We start from the raw sequence: 20,236 nt of genomic DNA, 5'->3' as shown, positions 1-20,236 counted from the left end.
GGATGCTCCTGTTTTCCAGTGATGGCATCAGAAGGTCCTTTCAGGCCAGTACAGCTGTCTGCCTGCTTTTTTGGGCTTCTGCTGGTCAGTTCCTAAGTGCACTGGCAGGTGTGAGATTGAAGAATGTAGGTTACTGTGATTCTCTTGCTTCCTTTGCTGTTATGATGAGGTGTGTGTGGGTGAGCAAAAGGGAGAGAAGGTGTTGAGAGAGAAAAATAGAACTTGAAGTTGAAACTAAGGTTTCTCCTTTTCTTTTACAAACTCTTAAACTTTGCTTTTGACTGCTTTCAGAAAAAAACCAGAAACTAACATGGTGAATGTTTAAGGTAGCTCTTTCTTCTGGTCTGCTGGTTACAGACCTGTAGTCCAAAAGATGGGCAGTATTTCTCTTCTTTGGCCCTTGTGGCTGAGAGTGTGGTTTGAAGTGTGATGATGCATTAAAGCAGACAAAGACTTGAACAGGGAATTTGAGAGAGTTATTTATGTTTGGAAAAATGCATGCTGGGGCAGGAGGTAAGTATGGCCAGTTGACTGTGCTGATTTTATCAGGTTTGATATTGTAGTGTACAAAGTGTATAAGATTCAGATTGTGATTATGCCAACATAGAAGATATCTCCTTTCCTGAGGGTGCAGTTCAGGTCCAGAATGGAGCTATCTTTTATTCATATGCAGCCTTCAATAATACAGAAGACTGGAGGGAAGACTACTGTTTTCTGGGACCATTGTGTTGTATCATTGGGCAGCCATACAGAAGAAAATACTCTGAGTCATTGCCAGTTTGGGTTGAAATGGAAAATATGATACAGCAGGCAGCTATATCCAAAAAGGTATGAATGGCTCAGTACATGGAGTTCTGGTACAACTGCAAGGGTCCAAAGCAGAATTAAATGAGCAGTTCAACAGTTTAATGCTGGGGTAGATAAGACATACAAAAACTGAGGAAGGTGACAGCCTGAGGGCAATCACATTTCTCAGCTGTTTGCCTTCGGCTGGGAAGGACAGCAGTCTGCTGTGAAGCTTGTCTTCTCCTCTTGCTTTGGGGGACTAGCTGTGGTAGAACTGGTCAGGAACAGAACTTCCCTCCTTGCACACTGCTCAAACAGGTGTGAATGTTGAATCAGTGTCGATGACACAAATACCACCCTTGTGGCAGCAGTTACATGTTTGCCTTCCCACAGTTGTTCTGGAAGCAACATCATGGCTGTACCCACTCTCCAGAGTTTACTATGAGACAATGTCAGGAGGGGAGAGCAGTGGGGAAGAATTCTGGGAAAGCAGGTGCATGTGAATGAGAAAGATTTCCTGTAAGCTTTTGATGTTGGTTTTATTGTCAGGGGCAGGATCTGTGGGCCCACACTTTAAGGTAACACTGTACATGGCTGAAGAGTTTGATTAACTTTGGGTAAATGGGCAGTCAAACAAGCTGCTTTTCCCAGAAGAAGGCAATATGAGTCGAAGAAAAGAAAGAACTTAAATCTGAGACTGCTATATTTGTGCATGTGTGCGTGCTGCTAGTGCTGCTTTTCCCTTCTTTAGTTGCTGTCTCTAACCTTAAACCCGTCAGAGAATACTGCTTTTTACATTTAAGAGAAGAGTATCTGGTTTTGTACCATTCTCTATGCAGTGATGCACAAAATGGTTGATAACACAGTAATGTTTACCTGAGGCCAACACAGCCAAATTTCTTGCTGGCTGCTAATGGGAAAGTTTATCCTTCAGTAGCTACACAGAAGAACTTCTGTTCTAGAAGTTTTGGAGGACTTTACCATCAGTTGCCAGCTGCCTGTAAAAAGCTCTCCTGTAAAAAGCAGGGCTGCTCTCCCAAACAACCTGCTCTTTAAAATGCCCATTGGTTGTTGGTAATTTTAAATGCTACAGGATTTCTTGCTTCTCTCATTTCAACAGGCTGTAGATTCACCTAAAGTGAAAAAAAAAAAAAAAAAAAAGCATTTACTGTAGTTACAGCTGATAAACAGCAAATTTCCTCCCAGTCTCTGCTGGTCCCAAGTCCAGGGAGGGTAGGGGAAGCAAGCTGCTCCTTGGTGCCCCAGTTCTGAATGTCAGGTCCCCTAGGAGAGGGAGGGCAGCACAGAAATGTTCCAGATGAAGAAAATAACACGCAGTCCACAAAACCTGTTTACCCTAAGGATCAGGGTTTACTTTTTGGGTCAATTTCTCCTCTCCTGGCTCTAGCCATGCTGTTCCTGAAATGTTCTGGAGAGTTGCAAAGACTCTACTATGAGAACTGCCAGTGTTTCAAGAGCTTTTGCAGTAAAGGAAGGTAAAACATCTTTCATTAAAGGGTTGGATTTCTTCTGAACTTGATCAAACTCTACTTGCAAATGCACTTACTCTCCTCATAGAGATTTTAATATGTTGTTAGTTTTCAATGTTCAAGCAAAAAATTGCCTGTTGGAGGAATTAGAGACTATTTTGTGTGCTTTCACATCATATTTTTTGACCAGTATTTTTCATGTGTACTTGATAATTTGTAGTTTAGCTTCAGATTTTCCCTACTTGGTACACTGCTGTGCCTCTGAGGCAGAATAGATTTAAAATTTATTACCTTTATTATTGTCACACTTATACAAAACAATTAACCTGACATTAAGAATTATAACTATCTGTGTTGGTGACCCACTGGAAAATCTGACCTTAGACAGCAGGAGAAAAGATATACATAAGAGCATATGATTTTTCAAGTTAAGGATGTACATACCTGTATGTATGGCACTTAAGCAGAATGTTTAATAGAGAAAATGCAGATGAACTATAAAAGTTAAAATGGGAATTAAAAACTTAAATAGAGAAGCCTATCAGAACAGGCTAATTCTACCATCTTAACCCCCCCAGTTATTTGTGGAAACAACTGCACTTTCAATGCTGGCACTAGTATTTCTGGTCCTGTCAGGTAGGAGCTGCACCTTGCACATATGCACTCTCTGCCAGTATCAACAGATAAGGTTAGTGCTGATACCTGGGCAAAAACAAAATCATACTGTGCTTCTGTATGCCTTGTGTGTGATCTCTGTGCTCCTTCTCTGTAGTGAATACACTGGGTATGCTGTGGATTTGAAATATCACACTCAGATAAGCAAACAGAGCGTAACAGCTATGATAATTATTTATCAGAAACTGGGTGGCCAACAGGACCAAGCAAATGTTCATCTCCCTATACTGGGCACTGGTGAGGCTGCACCTCAAATCCTGTGCTCAGTTCTGGGCCTTCCACTACAAGAAAGGCACTGAGGTGCTGAGTGAGTCCAGAGAAGGGCAGCAGAGCTATGGAGGGTCTGGAGCACAAGTCCCGTGAGGAGCAGCTGAGGGAGCTGGGAGTGTTCAGCCTGGAGAAAAGGAGACTCAGGAGACCTTCTCACTCTCCTCAAGTCCCTGAAAGGAGGCTGTAGCCAGGTGGGGGTTGGTCTCTTCTCCCACTTAATAAGTGATAGAATGAGAGGAAGGTGCATCAGGGGAGACTTAGATTGGATATTAGTAAAAATTTCTTAATGGGAAGCATGTTCATGCATGGGAATAGAGTGCCCAGTGGATTGGTAAAGTCACCATCCTGGAGGTATTTAAAACACGTGGATGTGGCACTTGGGGAATGGTTTAGTGGTGAATATGGCAGTGTGGGGGTGGCAGTTGGATTTGAGGATCTTTAGGTCTTTTCCAACCTCAAGAATTTTATGATCATGTTCAATACAGCTTGATTGAACCCATGTCTTCTCATTAGAATGGGAAAACAAACAGAACCCTAAAACAAAGAGCTTTATTTACTGATGGCTTTGTTCATTCCACAGGCTGATGATGTGCTTTGTGTTATTCCTTATGTTCTGAGTCCTTCCTACTATTTATGATTTTATTGCTATTATCTGTCTGCTGTCATTATGATAGCATTAGAACAAAATGTAACAACATCTATAATTAGGCTTGTCTACACATTTTCTCTCTGTTTTCCATTTGACTCATGTTTGTAACTTTCGAAATCTTTCAATTTTCAAGTTGAGATAATGAAGGTCAGCCGATTCTGAGAGAATTGGTGGCGTTTATCCATTTTTTAAAATGATATTTTGATTTTCAGAGCAGGTATATAAGAGCATCAGAGCTGGATATTAAAATTTGACAGTGAGAGAATACTCATAGAAGAGGATTCTTCGAAAAAACCCAAGTCTTCTTTCAAGAAAGATACCAACAATGTAAGGACACTTCATAGTGATCTATTGGAAAGTGTTGAACTTGAAAGACACACAAAATTATGCAGTTATTGAGATAGCCATATACATAGTTTGATGTCAGTGGAAGTGCTGAATAGACATGAAAATTATATGTATTGCCTTCTCTGGATGAAACCCAAGAGAATGAATCATGCAAAAAGATGGGTATGTGTAGGACCTGCAAGTCAGTTCTCTGAGGATAAGTGAGGACATTCAGGCACCCTTTAGCTGCCAGTGCCCACAGCCCAGCCCACACACCACCCTGTGCTGTGGGGAAGCACCCACTGGAAGAAGCAGTGTGGGCTGGCCCCTAGCTGTATCTGATGAAGAAATGATGTTGCTGGAGCCCAGGGCATGAGGGAAGCTTAGGAGCACCTGGGAAAAGGTGATGGGCCATGGACAGATTGAACTTTTAGTCAGTGGGTAGTATGTACCTGCTGCATGAGCTAGGTTGCTCTGGGGTAGCTGTGCCTTTGTAAGCTTGCCTCAAACAGCACAGCTGTGGTTTTCTGCATGGGGGGTTGACCTTGCACCTGCACGTGCTTTTTAACATGTCTGGTTTTCAGCCAAGTGGGACTTTTTGCTTTTTAATATAAAAGTTCGGGCTTTTAATGTTGTTTGTGTGCTGAGATCCTTAAAAACATTCTCCTTTGTGTCTTCTTTTGGGGAGTAAATTCTTTTCTGCTGTGTTTCACTCTGGTCCAGTGTGATACCACAGAGTGCTGTGTGTGTTTCATTTCAGGCACTGATTTTTAGATATTCGGGACTGGCCATAAGTGAGTTAATTGGTGATGCTAATTGGTGATTAACCTAATAATAGCTTTGATTATGTTAATTAAACTCTTGTCCCAGACGGCAGCTGTTAAGTCATTTGTCTTCAAGCTCTCCCTCAGCTGGGGTCCTTCTGAAACCTGCTGGGTTGTGTTGGCAGGGTTGAGTACTGAGTGTGTGATACCCACACGAGTGTCAGCACCAACACTGTACTCAGTTTTTTCCCTTTAATTTTAAACTCCCACTTGTTAAAACCCTATAGTAAAAATTAAAATGCCATTGATCAACTTCTGTAGTGTGGTTTTCTGGAAGTTCTTCAAGTGTAACTGTTCTCCAAGGTGATGGGAGAGAGTCTATGGCACCTGCTTATGCTAATTTGCCTTTTGGTGCATGCACGCACTTTGTGGGATGCCTATGGATGCTGGATAACATCATGAAACAAAACCATAGCAGTTCACTAAACGTACAGCTGGGAAGGCTGGGCCAGGTTGTGGTTTTCCTGAAAGCAAGATGAAAGCAAGAAGAGAAGTGGGTCTTCTGTATGGATTGCTAGCTGACAGAAAAAAGTGTAGAAATGAATACTTCAGTAAGAAAAGACTGTAACTGTGATGGAGGGAGTTGTGTGACAACTCTGATGCTGCAATACCTTTTCCAGAATAACTCAGATCTTTTAAATTTGCATAAGTAAGCAGATGTCTCAGACTGGCTTGTCCACAGCTTTGTAGCAACAGCAATAATTTCCATGCTGCTTTTTTGGCAGGCTTTTATCCAGTCAGAACAGTCTAAGAAACTGCAAATGCAATGAAAAGGGAAACTGGGCAGTTCCATGCAAATGTATATTATATGGAAACAGATTTTCCTGACACTGCCCTGGTAGCATAGCTTTTAATGCTCAGGGAATGAGCAAAAAATTAGTACAAAGTACTAATGCAAAAATTATGTTGTCTTAATTCTAGTTTACTGAAATTGGTGACAAACACACACAGAATGATGAATTTAACTTTGTATGTGTGTAAAACTAGTAACACTTGTAGAATATTTCAGTTTGCCCCTGTTTTGTGGTTGTGGTCTTTTGGGGCATTCAGAAGCCACATGTTGTTTGGAGTGTTTCAGCTCATGGTGCTCTGCAACTGGAAGTATCAAGCCTCAGGTCAGAAAGATTGCTTTTCAGAACTGAGGAACATTTTAAATTGATGGCACATTTACAGTGAATACCTTTCCAGAAGACTGAACAGCACAAAGCCTAGAGAAGCCAGTTCCTTTAAACAATGCCTTATCCCTTGTGATTGCTGTGACGATTAAATAACTTCAGAGTTGAAATAGTTTGAATGGCATTTGCCTTGAGCATTCTTGTGCAGTGCTTTTTTAAATGAGCTCCCTCACTGCCAGCTTGCAACTTTTAGTATTTAAAACTTTCTTTGTGCTTCACTCTTATTGCAGTGTTGATAAATTTGGTTTAAGACTTTTATTTGCAGTTGTCCTTTTTGTGTGGAATGTGAAACTCTCATGCATTAAGGAGAGGTTTTATGTTTGTTACTACTTAATTCTGTTCTAACTTGACTCTAGCTGGAAGTCTAAATGTATTAGACTGTAAGTACCGAGGCAGAATAATACAGGAAAGATAAAAACAGTGATATTGAACCCTCAAAGATTCCAAAGTATTTTTTTTAAGACTTAACAAAATATTTATACATTTTATTGAAAGTGCTGTGACAAGACTTTACCACTATGCACTACTGTTGGAACTGCTAAAAGGACATTGCTCCTATTTTAAGGCTGAGGAAGAGGAGACTGTATGAAGTACCAGCAGAGGGAGTCAGGACTGGCCATTAATTGCTGGAAATTTTCAGATCCAAATGGCCATCATCTGGAAGAGAAAACATATTATTAATGTGTGAGGTGAAGTAAAAAAGGTTTCCCTTAAGAATCTTCTGCCTTTTGTGTGATACATCTGTGGTTTTTCCCTCTTGCACTTGGATTAAGAATATGAAGACACAGTCTATTCTATTTTGGGTATCCTCATAGTGATTCCATTCAAAAATGGTTTTCTGAGCAATTTTCCTCTTTCCTGTGCCCTTCTCAAATGACACTAATATGTATGGGATGTGGAAGTCTTTAGAACTGTCCAGAATTTAACACCTCTATCTTGTCACAGATAGAAAAATAATGGCAAATGGGATAGATCCACAGAGGTGGGGAGGAAAAGTGGTTCAACATGCAAAATGTTGGCAGCATGCTCAGAAGAACCACTATCTCCTCTCCTCCCAGCTGCAGAGCAGTGGCCTCTGTATGGATGGGATGGATGCAGTCTCTGATGGCATATTGATGATGAGAGCTTGGGCAAGTGAAAATGCTCTGAAGAGATTTGTGGCTGTGCAGAAGTTCTTGAATCTCTTTTCTGTCTGTCTGCAGATTAACACAAAGGACTTCATCCCTCTCTTTCACACCTTGCTTGTGAAAACTTGTTTACTTAGGCTTTGTATGAAGGATGTTAGAACCCAATGTTTTTGTCCTCTTTAGTGTCCTTTGCAAAAATCTCTCTGGATTTGTCATCTAGTGTTCCTTGGCTTGTTCTAAAGTGGCTTTTTTTAAAAATCTTTCTGGCTTGTTCCCTAAGCTTTCATCATTGAAATAATGGAGAAAAGCAAATAAAAATCATAGAGTGTTTGATTTAAGATATAAAAATTGATGAATTTATATTCATTAGCCTCTAGCAAAGACAACATTCTCACTGGAGTATTTGTTATCACTGCCACTGTGTTCTTTTGGTCTGACTTGCTCAGGCTAAAGAGCATCATGGTAGTCATGATGCTGATACACCCTTCAAACAAAGTTTTTAGGGATGCATGTAAGCCACAGTTCAGCCTTCTACTGCATTTCATGTAGTGACCCTGGTGAACACGGTCCCAACTCAAACTGCTTCTTCATTAAGCAGACTTTTGGTACATTTTCTTTGTAATGGAGATTTAGCCAGAGACAGTGTTTTTCTTCTGGAATTTACTGGACATTCAGAGAGATTGGTGCTCGTTGCCATCTTGAATTTGCAGAAGGTCCTGGATACAGCAAGCAGGTGTTATGACCTGCAAAGGAAACAAGCTGGTAGGCAAAGAGCAAAGCCAAAGGTGGAAAAACCCTGTTGCTTGGAGAAGCTTCAGGGCTGCACTTTGGGGCTGGTGGATAGGGGAGAGGCCCTGGGCTGGCAGGTTTGGGCTGAGTTCCCAGCTCTGGCACACACTCCTCTGTGGCCATATACAAACTGCTCCAGGTCTCTCTTTGCCTGTCTTGCCACTCTTAATTCTTCACCTCTTACTAGTGCAGAGTGGCTTGCATTGTGCTCTGTACACACCATACCATTGTGTATCTGTTCCCTCCCTCTGCAGTGCCACCGAAGTGCCTTTTAATCTTGGACTCTATTCATATCAGTAAAGCCAAGCCTATGCAGAAAACTGGACATTCAAACCCTCTCTGTGCTTTTTTCACAAGTTCATTTATCAGCTGCTCCCTTGTGTTCTGTGTTCCTAATCTCACCTGCATTCCTTTTCTGCTCTTTCACCCCGTGCTTACATATTTAGGTTTGTATCCCTGTCTTTTCCCTGCTTGCCCTCCTCCTATCTGTGAAGAGACCCAATTCTCCTGACCATCTAATTTAACTTTGATTCCCTCCTAGTCATTAGGCTTCTCTTTTGAGGCCAAAAAGGTCTGGCAACCTCTTTGATGGTTTGCTAAGCTGTTGATTTAAATTTTACAGGCTTTGTGATGCAGAGAGACTACTAAATCATTGCTCCCATGACAGGGCTCTGAAAGGCTGGAGGAAGACAGGGTATTGAATAGAAAATTGGAAGAAGTGAGAGAAAACAGGAGGGTAGAACTTCTGGAAGGAAGCATGAAGAGTAATTATGGGCCAGGTAGATGACAAGAGTCTGACAGGGTGAAATAATTTTAAAGAAGAGTGTGTATGCATGTGTAGATGGAGAAAGGCAGGATAGAAAAAAGACAGAGGGACATTTGTCAGGAGGAGCTGAAACCATGGTGACTGGATTCTGAATGCTCAGCATTAGGGCTGATATTTAAGGACAACTTAAAGAGGTTCTAATCAAGAAAGTCCAGCTGTGTGGTTTCAAGTAGATTATTTTATTAAAAAGCCAATCCAAAATAACAATGAAATCTGCCAAAAAAGCAACCGAAAACAAACAAACCAACTCCAACAAACAAAACACCTAAACAAATCCAAACCCAACATCGAGGCTGTGTACCATTCAAAGCATGTCAAGAGAGCTTGACAGAAAAATATTTTAATAGCCTGCTGCTCTTGTGCTGATTGATTACAGCAACAGCTCAAAGATAAGCATTCTGTCAAGAATCATTAATATCTGTCAGCCAGTAGTAGCTATGCAATATCAGAAATTCAAGCTGTTGAAAAGCATTCTATCCTTGCCTTGTGCTGAAGGCCAGTACATGAATATTCATGGTAGCACACACAGCTTACAAACAGTTCTTCACTTCACGTAGCTTTCAAAAGATGAGCATGCAGGTTATTACCACAGTTTAGGCATAAAAATAAGTTCCTGCTTTTTAACTTCTTTATACTTTGACAATTTCAATTCCTGTAAATGACATAGAATATATTTACCACAATTTTTTTCCCAAATCTTACTATTCATCTCCAATCTTATTATTCATATTCCAAAGAGCTGTAAGATTTTCTTGTTGTCTTCATCAGTGGGAAGGAAGAATTTAAGATCTGGAAGATTTAAGATGCTACTTGGGTGTTCCTGTAGCATAATTTAAGTACAGAGGGCAAGTTCTTCAGTGCTTAAACAAGGAAAAGACTGTGACAACTGCAGAAACTCTTCTGGAAGTCCTCTGATGTTCTGCAAGTTATCCCTGATCTGTAAGAATTCGCAGGGAGTGTGACCTTAGTGTCTGCCATGGGACTTCTGTGGGGTTAAGCTACATCCAGTGTTGTGTCAGCAGACTGAGTTTCTGGGGTGACCTTTCCTTTTGGAATCCAAGGATAGGATTTAAGTTCAGGAAGAGCCATTGCTCTTATGTTGTGTACCCCATATCACAGTGATGAAAAGTTTACTCTGAGGTTTGACTGCTGATGCCGTGCTAGGGTTTACTTATGCTGAGATTTTGGTTACTTTCACCAGTTGATACAACTACCTTATTTCCTTTTGATTCCTAAGACTTTGTTAATGCATATATATGAAATCACTTCAATGAATCTTAGAAATTAGTTTCCCTAGGATCTTTTGGGAGTGCTAGAATAGTAGGTGTTCTCAATCTGCTGTGGCTGGTCAAGTAAAGCTTCTCTTAGCAAGCCTGCCAGAAAACAAATTATTCTATGGAGAGGTGAGAGCAGAGTCTATGTTTATGTCCAGAGATATCTGCCTCTTCCATTCTAATCCACTATTTCATGGTTCAAAGGCTTCAAGGATATGGAAATATTGGGAACACGCCCCTGCTGTATTTATGGAGATTGGAACAGTTCTACTAGTAAAACCTCTTTTCCTTTCCTTTCTGTTTGATTCAAAATACTCAGTCATATTTAGGGGAAGGAACTCTTCAGAAAAACAGAAGATCTGATTTTAGGTCTCTGCTCCTGCACTGATATTTGAAACAGGCCTGTTGTATCCCAGATGTTCAGTGACTGCAGGGGATTATACTTGTAGTATAACCTTCCCAATTGTTCTTCCTAAGCAAGGAAAAGCTTTGTGTGCCTAACTTGGATGAGGTTTGTAGCTGTTCTGTTGGACAGCTTCATCTTATTAGCATCTGCAAATGCCATTCCTGGATGCCTGGCAGGTACTGCAGAAGCAGAATAGTTCTCCAAAAAGGTCCCAGTGGGATAGTAGTACATCCTTACTTCTGGCTGTATATGTTTGTTTATGTGGAAATGTATTTGCATTTTGTGCTGACTTGCTAACAAAGCACAAAATGCAGCTGCCTGATATCTTTTAGATGTCAGATGATTTCTGCGTAATATTTACTTTAAAAAGAATTTAAGCAGTATCTCTTACCCAATAGCATTTACCCCTGAATATCATGATTATCCTTTTTAGAAGCGAGGCATGGAACTCCCAGCTGTATGCATGTTTGCTGCTGCTTTTAGTCCTGCTGAGTTCTAACAAAATAGCAGACTCAGCCTGGAAGTGAAGTACTTTTAAGACTGGAGCCATAGGAAGAGAAATGAATACCTGTTTCAGAAAGTTAGGCTGTAACCCTCTTCACCACTCCAGAGGCAAGTATTCCTCTCACATGCAGTCATCCATGGTTTGTCATTAAAAACACAACAGTGGTTCCAGTTAATTTTTGATAAACCCTCTGCGTCTTCACTAGCCTGTCATTTCGCTCATCTGTAAAACAGGGTGCCCTTGAGAAGCCACTGTCCATGAGTTATTCCCATGTCGCATTCCTGTAGAAACTCTGTGCACCTCTTGATTTTGGTCTGCAAGCACACCTGTGATTAATGTGTGGGAGGAGCATGACTCAGCCCTAGTCATTCCAGTGACAATTATTCTTAACTTCCCCAAATTAGTCTTCATCAGTAAATGTCATCTTTGTCTCCAACCTCACTGGTTTAGTCAACATAATTCCAAACTTCATTATTCTTATTTGTGTTGCAAACAGTATTAAAACTTTGTAACTATTTAGTGATACCAGAAAAGGGGAGGTTTTGGACCACTTTGTCTTTAGGTTTGTTTGGGAAGTGTTTGAAAACCCCATGTAGAAAATAGCCACATAACTTGTTTGTACTTGTTACACCCAGAAGTAAAAGCTGTGCATGTGCAAGAAGGGACTGGCAGGTTGGTGATGAGCACCTTGCATCTGGCTGTGCTTATTGAAGTAACAACACCCCAGGGTGGCTTTTCAAGGTTTTGTTGCATCAAAAGCTTCAGACTGAGCTGCAGAGAGCAAAGCACACAGGTGCAGCATGGTCCAGTTAAGTTCACTAGCTTTAGGGGCTTAATTTCACAGTAGAGGAGATCTGAACTGAGAATTAATTGTTGTCCTTATGTCCAGTATCCATTAATCCTGTCAGGTGCAGCCATGCCCTTAGCTCCTGCTGGCTGGTCTGTCACCTGGGCAGACCTGGCAGCTCGTGGGTGATTAGCACAGCCTCTCTGGTGTCTGGTCAGTGCAGAGGTCACTGCTGGTTTCACAGTGTGACTGCTTCGAGCAAAGTCAGCTTGAAGGGCCTGCTGAATGTAAACCAGGCAGGCTATGGAAGACACAGGCTTCCAGGTACACAATTTTAGTTGTTTTCAGGGTTTTGTTTAACTAGTTTTGGGTTTGGGGATAATACAGTTAATCCAAAGAAGTGTCTTCTCTCTGGAGTCTGTGAGACAAGGGATATGCAATTTTTCCATCAGCTGTCTGCTTGAGGCCAGCACTCTACCACCCACCTCTGGTTCTCTTCACAATGACACCAGAGTGCCTCCATCCCACTCTGCTTTTATGTTGGGGTAATTTATAGGCATTAAAATTTTACCTTTTCTTTTGTTCTCAGAGAAGACAAAGCCTAAAAAAAGAGTGTTCTGTACTGCTACATAGACAGCAGAAGCTTTTTTAAGTCATTGGATGAAAGTTAGGGGTTGAAGAGAAGTGCATTGTCTTGGTATTTCTCTGACCTGTGTCCTTAACTTTTACCACAGGCAGACGTGCCCACACCCTGCAGTAGTGCTTAAAGAAGAGCTGAGTAGAGGCTTCAAGCCTAATGAGAAGTGAGATCACTGCAGTTTCAGGGGGAAGCCTTGGGTCCTTCCTCCTTGTGGTCTCACTGGTGGTTTCAGATCTGGTGAACATGATCGGCAAGGAATGCAGCCAGCTATGAACTTCCCACATGAGTGCTCTGGTGGGAGTAGAGAGAAGCCACCTGAATCCAATAATCTTTTGGAACAAATAATTACTCTAAATGTAAGATATGTTAATTAAATGAGGTTGAAGCAATGACCAAAAGGAATCAGACAGGAGAATTCTGCTAGAACTTTGCAAGTCACTTTAGCCATTAAACTTTCGTGTTGCATCAGTCATGGGGGCAAGTTTTGTCCAGAAATCCATATGTGTAAGTGCTGGATGGTGGTTTTGGTGTGCAAGTTCAGATTCAGTGCTGAACTCTCAAAGACCACCAATAGGTTATTGCAAAATGAACACCAATAGTTGCCAACAGGAACAGGCCTGAGCCAGCAGTGCAAAGCCCAGCAGAGCGTGTGGCAGCAATGTAGGGAAAGGACCAAAAAGTTTGGATAACAGATGATTTCCTTGAGTATCCTTAGATTTCCCTCCTGCAAGGCCTTGTAGAAAGGATTATACAAGTCACAGAGGAAATAGCATGAACAGAGTGCTGATAACTATGTAGGTAAGCAGTTCCACATGAAGAGAACTTTTCCTAATTGTGACTTTTAATTTTCGGGGTTTTTTTTTATTATTTGTGTAGTTATATTTCAGTAATAGATTTTTAAATTAGGAGAGTTGGTGTTTAATTGGGGGAAGCCATTTGAGTTAAGTTGAGGGTAGATAAAACTGAGCTTTGGAAGCAAAAGCTTTCATATTGGTGCAAATGAGTAAAAATCTAGAAGCAGTATCTGGAGATTTAATTTTAACCAAGTAATTGAAAATGGCCATGCATTACCCTGCATAAACTGTAGAAGAAAAATGATGCCCTTAAATGGCTCAGTCGTCATTTAAATGGTGATCTGTTCATTAGTGCTGGGAAATGAAATGGAAATCCATTTCAATCTTCTAGACAATTTAAATTTTATTGTCCATAAAATTCTACAAAACAGCAAAAGAGTGTCCTTTCTTATAAATTGCAGAGGATTTAATCAGATTTGGCATTTTATTAATTCTCATCATGGTAAAACCTGCTAGTGAATACATTGGGCTGAGTTCATCTTGTGTTGGTGGAGCTGTTCCACTGGGGAGTCTGTCCTGGTATGTTTGGAACAGAGATAGCTTTTGCAGCTGTTATCTGTTTGTACACTTACTTTCCTCTTGGTAATAAATTGGCACATTAAGCAAGATCTTGATGATGCTCCATGTTTTGAGCATGTGTACTTCAGTGTTGCTCTAGACGAATCCCTTATGACATTCCTGAAGATGCTGTGATAAATATACTACTCTTTACAGGAATTGTACTTGCTGTAACTAGTTGTGAAAATTGGTACATTTTCTTGCCATTCTGTTTTACCTTATCAGAGATAAACCTATCTTGTGGGCAATAAAATTTAGAGAGGTGACTGGGAAGTGCCATTTTCTGTAGAATCTTCCTTTTTCTCTAGTCTTACCTTTGATTTATCATTATCACAATTTCAAATCTTGCCTGTTGATCTTGCCGTCCCATATTGTTATATTTTCTCTGAAATAAATTGATTTTGCAAGGAGTTTTCTGTGGATTTGTTGATTAGACTGTACTAGTTCTTGGAAAGTCTTTTTACTATCAGGGGTTAAGGCTCTAATTTTAATTAATGACTAGGTGTTTCTGTGTTTGGAGTTAGTTATAGCTTTCTGTCAGGTTTTAGAATTTGCCTGTAAGTTGAGCTAGAACATACATACTGTCTGGTTTATGATGCAGTTTTGAAGTAAAACACTACTACCCCCATTGGGACTCACTAGTCTGCGGAAGTGCTGGGCCTTGCAGAGAAATGGATGCCTTCAGGTAATTTAAGTAAAAAGAGGCAGGTGAACTCATTGGTCTGCAAGTGCTGTTTGTTTATAGAATAAGAGTGTGCAACCCTGTTTCCCTGAAAGTGAGAGATGCTCATGGTTATGGATTTCGAAGTCTATCTGCTTGAAGTCTCACTGTATCCAGGATACTCTTCTCTTTTCCTTTCAGTATTATGCTTCTCTTGTCTTCTTTACAGCAGAGAGTTAGTGTATGACCAGATTGTTACCCCTTAATTTCACAATCAAGAACACATCTAAGTCCTCACAGACTACTTCTGACTTGTTGTGCATCTGATTAATTTAGTAATATGCTTTTCTGCAAGCATATTGGCTGCAGTAGAGTCTGTGGCTGCCTTTAAATCCCCCTCTGGTGACTGTTGGCACCTTTCAGGATAAATACAATACTAAACTGTAGCTGTCAAAACAAATGAGTGATGAGTTTTGTGAATCAAGATTCTTGCCATTTTACTTGTTTGGACACTTCTCAATTTGCCAAAATCCAGATTTTACAGTGTTAATTAGTGAGACTGTGTTAATTTAGTCAGGTACTGCTGTGCAGAAGTAGGAGCCTTGGCCAGGGAGCTAATAGCCACCACTCTTCCTTCGCATGGATTGGCAGGAGGCTTCATCCTCTCTTTTCATAAGCAGGCTCCCATTTCCAAGATGCAGCCTTTCATAGAGAGCAGGGTGGTGCTGGCCCTTCACTGTCAGATGGGAGATGTTGAAGGGCTTTCTCACAGTTTGTCCTATTGGCTTGTACTCACTGTGGCTCTGATCACTCCTCTGATCAGCTTTGCTCTGTGTGTTTTTCCATGCTCTTTATCTTAGCCCAAACGTGCTGAAGGTAAAAGCAAAACCTGTTAGAGAGTTGTGCTGTACATGGTGCTTGCAAGCCAAAACACCTGTGATTGCTGCTATCAGCTGTGTGGGTCCTTCCAGATTAAAATTTTAAAAAACCAAAACAAAAACAAAAAGAAAGTCTTGAAGCATTGTAAGGGATAGTGGAGTTCAACATCTTTGAAAGGTCTGGTAGTTTACCAACATTTGCCTCTATTCTTCCTTATTAAGTCTTAAACTGGTAAAATATAAGTCAATGCAAATCAATGAGATAACAGGAGGTTATATGGCTGTGCTGCTGTAGTAGCAGACTGCTTTTATTTTGTAGAGTTAGGAAAGAGTGTGAGGAGAGAAGCAGAAGGAGCTGCTTATGGTGTTTGTTCCATAGCTGTTCTTAACTTCCCTTTCTGCCCTTACACACTGCAGACAGCCTATTTTAAGGTGCACAGATGTTTCTACTGCTCTAGTCCTTGGTAGTTGCTTAAGTGGCTTCTTAGAGCAGCTGTTCCCTTGTTTATGTCTCTGACGTTCATTTCATTGCGGTTCTTGGGGGTTTTTTTTTGGTAATGGGAAAATGAAAAAACCCTATGTGCTGATGCTCTGTTGTTTAGCCTTTATCAATTGTGTCATCACTGGTGTCCTACCCTTCTGCAGGGGAGGGGACAATTTCCATTGTAGCTGGAGCCCAGTGTTGTCCTTCTCCATCCCAATTTTGCTGTCAGCAGGGTGATTTCTCCAAATGTGATAATGAGAGTGAGATTTGCAGTAGGATTCAACTAAGAGTTTAATAAAATTTGCCTGTGGTCTCTCATCTTTTATCCTAGCAGTCAAGTGCTTGCACCACATGGTTTGGTGTGCATGTCCCTCATAGCCTATTCAGGCTTCCTGCTTTGCTCTTTGCTATTAAATTGATTTTCAGACTTGCTCAGTAGTGTGCTAGTTCTCTGGTCTTTGCCATTGCTACTGCCTTGCTTCAGAGATGCAAATTAGAAGCTGGTGGCATGGAAGAGGGAGGTGGAGCAGCGTATTGTTTCTGTCCAGAAGAAGAGAGATCTGTAGGAAGAGCAGGATTTAACAGTTACTGGGACAGCAAGGGGGAGAGCTCCTCTGGGAATTTACTTTCACTTGAAAAAAATGTCTTTTTCCCAGGCTGTGAAATTCAGGAAGTGATGCACATGCTAAGACTAACAATTGTCATTTGTTTAAAACATGTGAAAATGTTCTGGATATATATTGTGAAAAGTCATGAAGTGCAGAAAAATGATTAACCTATTAGATTTTGGCTAAGTTATTCTTTACTAGCTAAATGGAATTGCATCTTTATACATTGTGTTAGTAAAAAAACAAAAGGCAGATAAAAGATTACAAATAGGAAACTTTATAATACACAAAGCTTCCTAAGAAGAAGCAAATTAAGCAGCTCTGGGACTGCCTGTACTGTTCTAGAAGGTTATGTAGATACTTTATAAGTACATCTCGCTTCAGAAGCTTTGATATCAGATTGCAAGACTACAAATAACAATTCTATCAAAACTAGCTTTGTCAATAATTCTTTAAGATACCTGTTCAGTTTAGTATTTGCTTGCATATTGTATTTAACAGTTCAGTGCTTTTCTTTTAACTGCATGCTCTCTACCCATAAGTAGGCATAATTACCACTAATCAAGACCCCTAATCTCAAGCAATTATAAGCTCTTACATTGTTCTAATTGCACATTTGAAAAGAATGTCATTTTCTCATGTAATTATGAGATGATCCATACAATTAATTTCTGCTTTTCTTTTTATCTGATCAGTGTTAATATTGTGTGACCTCCCAATGTGTTATCTAAAAAATGCCTTTGAGACATGCAGTTTTTGTGGTTAATTTACGGTTGTGTTTCATATTCAGTAAGAAGTGATACAGTGTAACAGATTTCCAAGGCTGTGCTTTCAACCTTCTATGAACTGAAAAAATTGTTGTGTACTAGGAACTTGTTGGTGAAACAGAAGTGGGATTAACCATTTAAATCATCTACTATTTGCAAATGCAGGTGCTTGCTCTTTGAATAGTACTTAGGTTAGTGCAGTATGTAAAAGGGTTTTATTTTGGTTTTTTAATTGTTAACTGGAATTTACATGCAAACAGACAGACTTTCTAAATCAGCTTTCCAGGCAACAAAAATAAGGGCAGTTCATTTTCAGAAAGCATTGTAAGTTCTGGGGGCAAGATAAAAGAGATTGTTCACTAGTGGATGTTGGTCTCACTTGTTGCTGTGTGGTTCGGCACACATTTTGTGTGCAATCCCATTGGATGAGTGTGTTGTGAACAAATCATCATCAGTCTCTTGATTCAGCTCAGCAACTGAATGCAGCACTTACATCTGTACTTGGGGTAATTGTAAGCCTCTCATTCCTACAGATAGAAATTCTTCCTCTAATAATTCTAAAATCAGACCCCAACTCTTTTACTGTGGTAGCTGAAACCTGCACTGGCTTGTATTTATTTCTCTATTCTTACTTGCTACATTACTAAAAACAGCAGATAATTTGAGGACCTATGCAACCTGTGTCTGACCTTCATGATTCACTTGTGGGTAATTTGCTACTGCTATTACTATGATCCTGTCTGTGATGTTATTTAAACACTGGTTTAAATGGAGTATCACAGACTGCAGTGTAAATGAGCAGCCACATTGCTGGGGACAACATGTTTTTCTTTTTTGTAAGAAAAGAATATTTACATTAGGGGGTGAGGGCCCCATAATTTCTGAGGGATCTTTACATTCCTGGAGAAGAAATGCCGGAGATTTTGATCTGTCATAAATTGCCCAACTCTCTTCCTTTAGTAGAGTGTGTGTTTCTGAAATAATTCTGGGGCTGCATTCTACTGCAGTGGGTTCATTTCATTATTCCTTTGAAAGTAAGGAAAGGCACACAGACAGCTACTTCTGTGCAGAAGAATTCAAGATTTTAATATGCTAATGTATCTACCCAAAATTAGGCTGCAAAAATCCTTGGCTTTAATAGTAATAAAATGGTTGGCTAATGATAAATTAAGGATGTAAGTTTAGGAATTAAAAGAATTAATCTAGGCAGGAATAATTTTCCTTGCCAAGATAATTGTCATACTGGAACTGCAATTTGTAGTGGAAATTGCTTGCTTTATAATAATCAAAATATACAATCAAACTTCCGGTTTTTCTTTAGGCTTCACTTTAAAGCTGGACATTAATGGGACAGAGTGGGGACTCCATTTTACCTTTGCTGGCCTGGAGCTGTACATGCCAAGGTACTGAACCTCCAGGTCTCACTGTTTGCCAGAGAAAAAAAGATAAAAATCTGCTTGCCATCCTCTCTCTAATTTGTCACCTATTTCAGTGCTGGGTTGGCTGCCTTGTGCTGCTGCAGTCTCCTGTAGGATCATGTTTGCATCTGCATAACAGAGAGCAAACCAGGACTTATTCAGGAATAGGTAATGCTGTTCTAATACCAAAATACTCATGGATTAAGGAGCTGTTATGGTAAATCTGTTTTCTAAAGCATTTTATCATTCGTCACTACTCATTGGACTGCCTGGTATGGTTCTGTTCAAGTACAAGTTAAGGTTAAACAGGAAAATACATGTAATCATGCTCTCCACTTTTCTTTAAACTGAGTGTGCACGTTTTTCTGCATATTTTTATACCTGTTTGTATAGAAGACTAGACAGAAAAAGGCAGAGCTGTTCTCTACAGAAACTCATAAAAAGAAAAGTCATGCAACATCAAGAAGGAATTCTACAGAAAATCAGCAGTGTAAAGGCCTTGAGCAAACCTTAACTTTAATTACATCTCTTTATGATCAGGGCAAAGACAGTCCCATAAATTTCAGTAGCAAAGGTTTTTGTTGGTCGTAGAACCCTAGAGCATCTTAATTGGCTTAAGGATATCTGCCTATAACACTCACCTGAATAAATAGCTGCATTCTCAAAGGAAGGAGTGAGATGAAGATTTTTTTTTAATAGCTGGTGAGGGAGTAAATAAACAACAAAAAGGGGTATTCAGTAAAGCAAAACATATCTTTTATAAATATGGCTTTTCATTGACTTATTTTTATTTCAAGTGGAAGAGATATGCTACTCACAATTTAGTGCTTGTTTTGGGGGACAGGAAATGATTAAGAGGAAGAACTTACTCAGCAAGCCAGAGCACTTACGGGTGGTTATCATCACATCTGCAGTCTGACTGTTCCTCTCCCTCTACAGCCAACCTGTCACATATCACTGACTGACTCATAATATAGGAAAGCTCCCCTTGAGGCTTCCTGTCTCTCCATGTCATTCGGGGCTGGATTGGCTGGAAGAGCCTCATCCTCTGCAAGCCATCAAACCTGGCTGCTGAGGCTGCCACCAGCCTGCTGTTCTGTCTTGGCCTTCAGCAGATGGATCTTCTCAAGTCCAGTGTGTTTTCATCTGCTTCTCTCCACGCTTGGAAACACTGCCTTTTTTTCTTCCTCGTGTTTATACTTAAACCCATCTTGATGAACCAGCTGGCTTCATAACTGTGTTGTGTGAAGTCAGGAGAGCTGTTCAAAGGTCTCCCTCTGAGGACTCTAGCACTTGCCTCAGGCCTTGCTGTTCTGAATGTAAAATGTAATGTGAGTTTTTATGTATTATTAAAGTTATGTCTATAAATTACTGACCCATGGTGGCTGTTTATTACATATTCCATCTTCTGCTTTGATGCACTGCTGTTGTCACTCCGAGGTGGGTAACGATGACTCA

The 20,236-nt window shown here is 40.3% G+C and overlaps 1 protein-coding gene across 3 annotated transcripts in view; it reads left to right on the top strand.

Moving 5' to 3' along the window:
• KCNH1 (potassium voltage-gated channel subfamily H member 1) overlaps nucleotides 1–20,236 on the top strand; it is a 175,402-nt gene that overhangs the window by 62,635 nt on the left and 92,531 nt on the right. The window lies entirely within an intron of this gene.

This window comes from Lonchura striata, chromosome 3 (genome assembly GCF_050655825.1).
Source record: "Lonchura striata isolate lonStrDom1 chromosome 3, ASM5065582v1, whole genome shotgun sequence".
Lineage (NCBI taxonomy): Eukaryota > Metazoa > Chordata > Aves > Passeriformes > Estrildidae > Lonchura > Lonchura striata.
The sequence above is the reverse complement of the archived record's forward strand: the minus strand, read 5'-3'. Positions and strand labels throughout refer to the sequence as shown.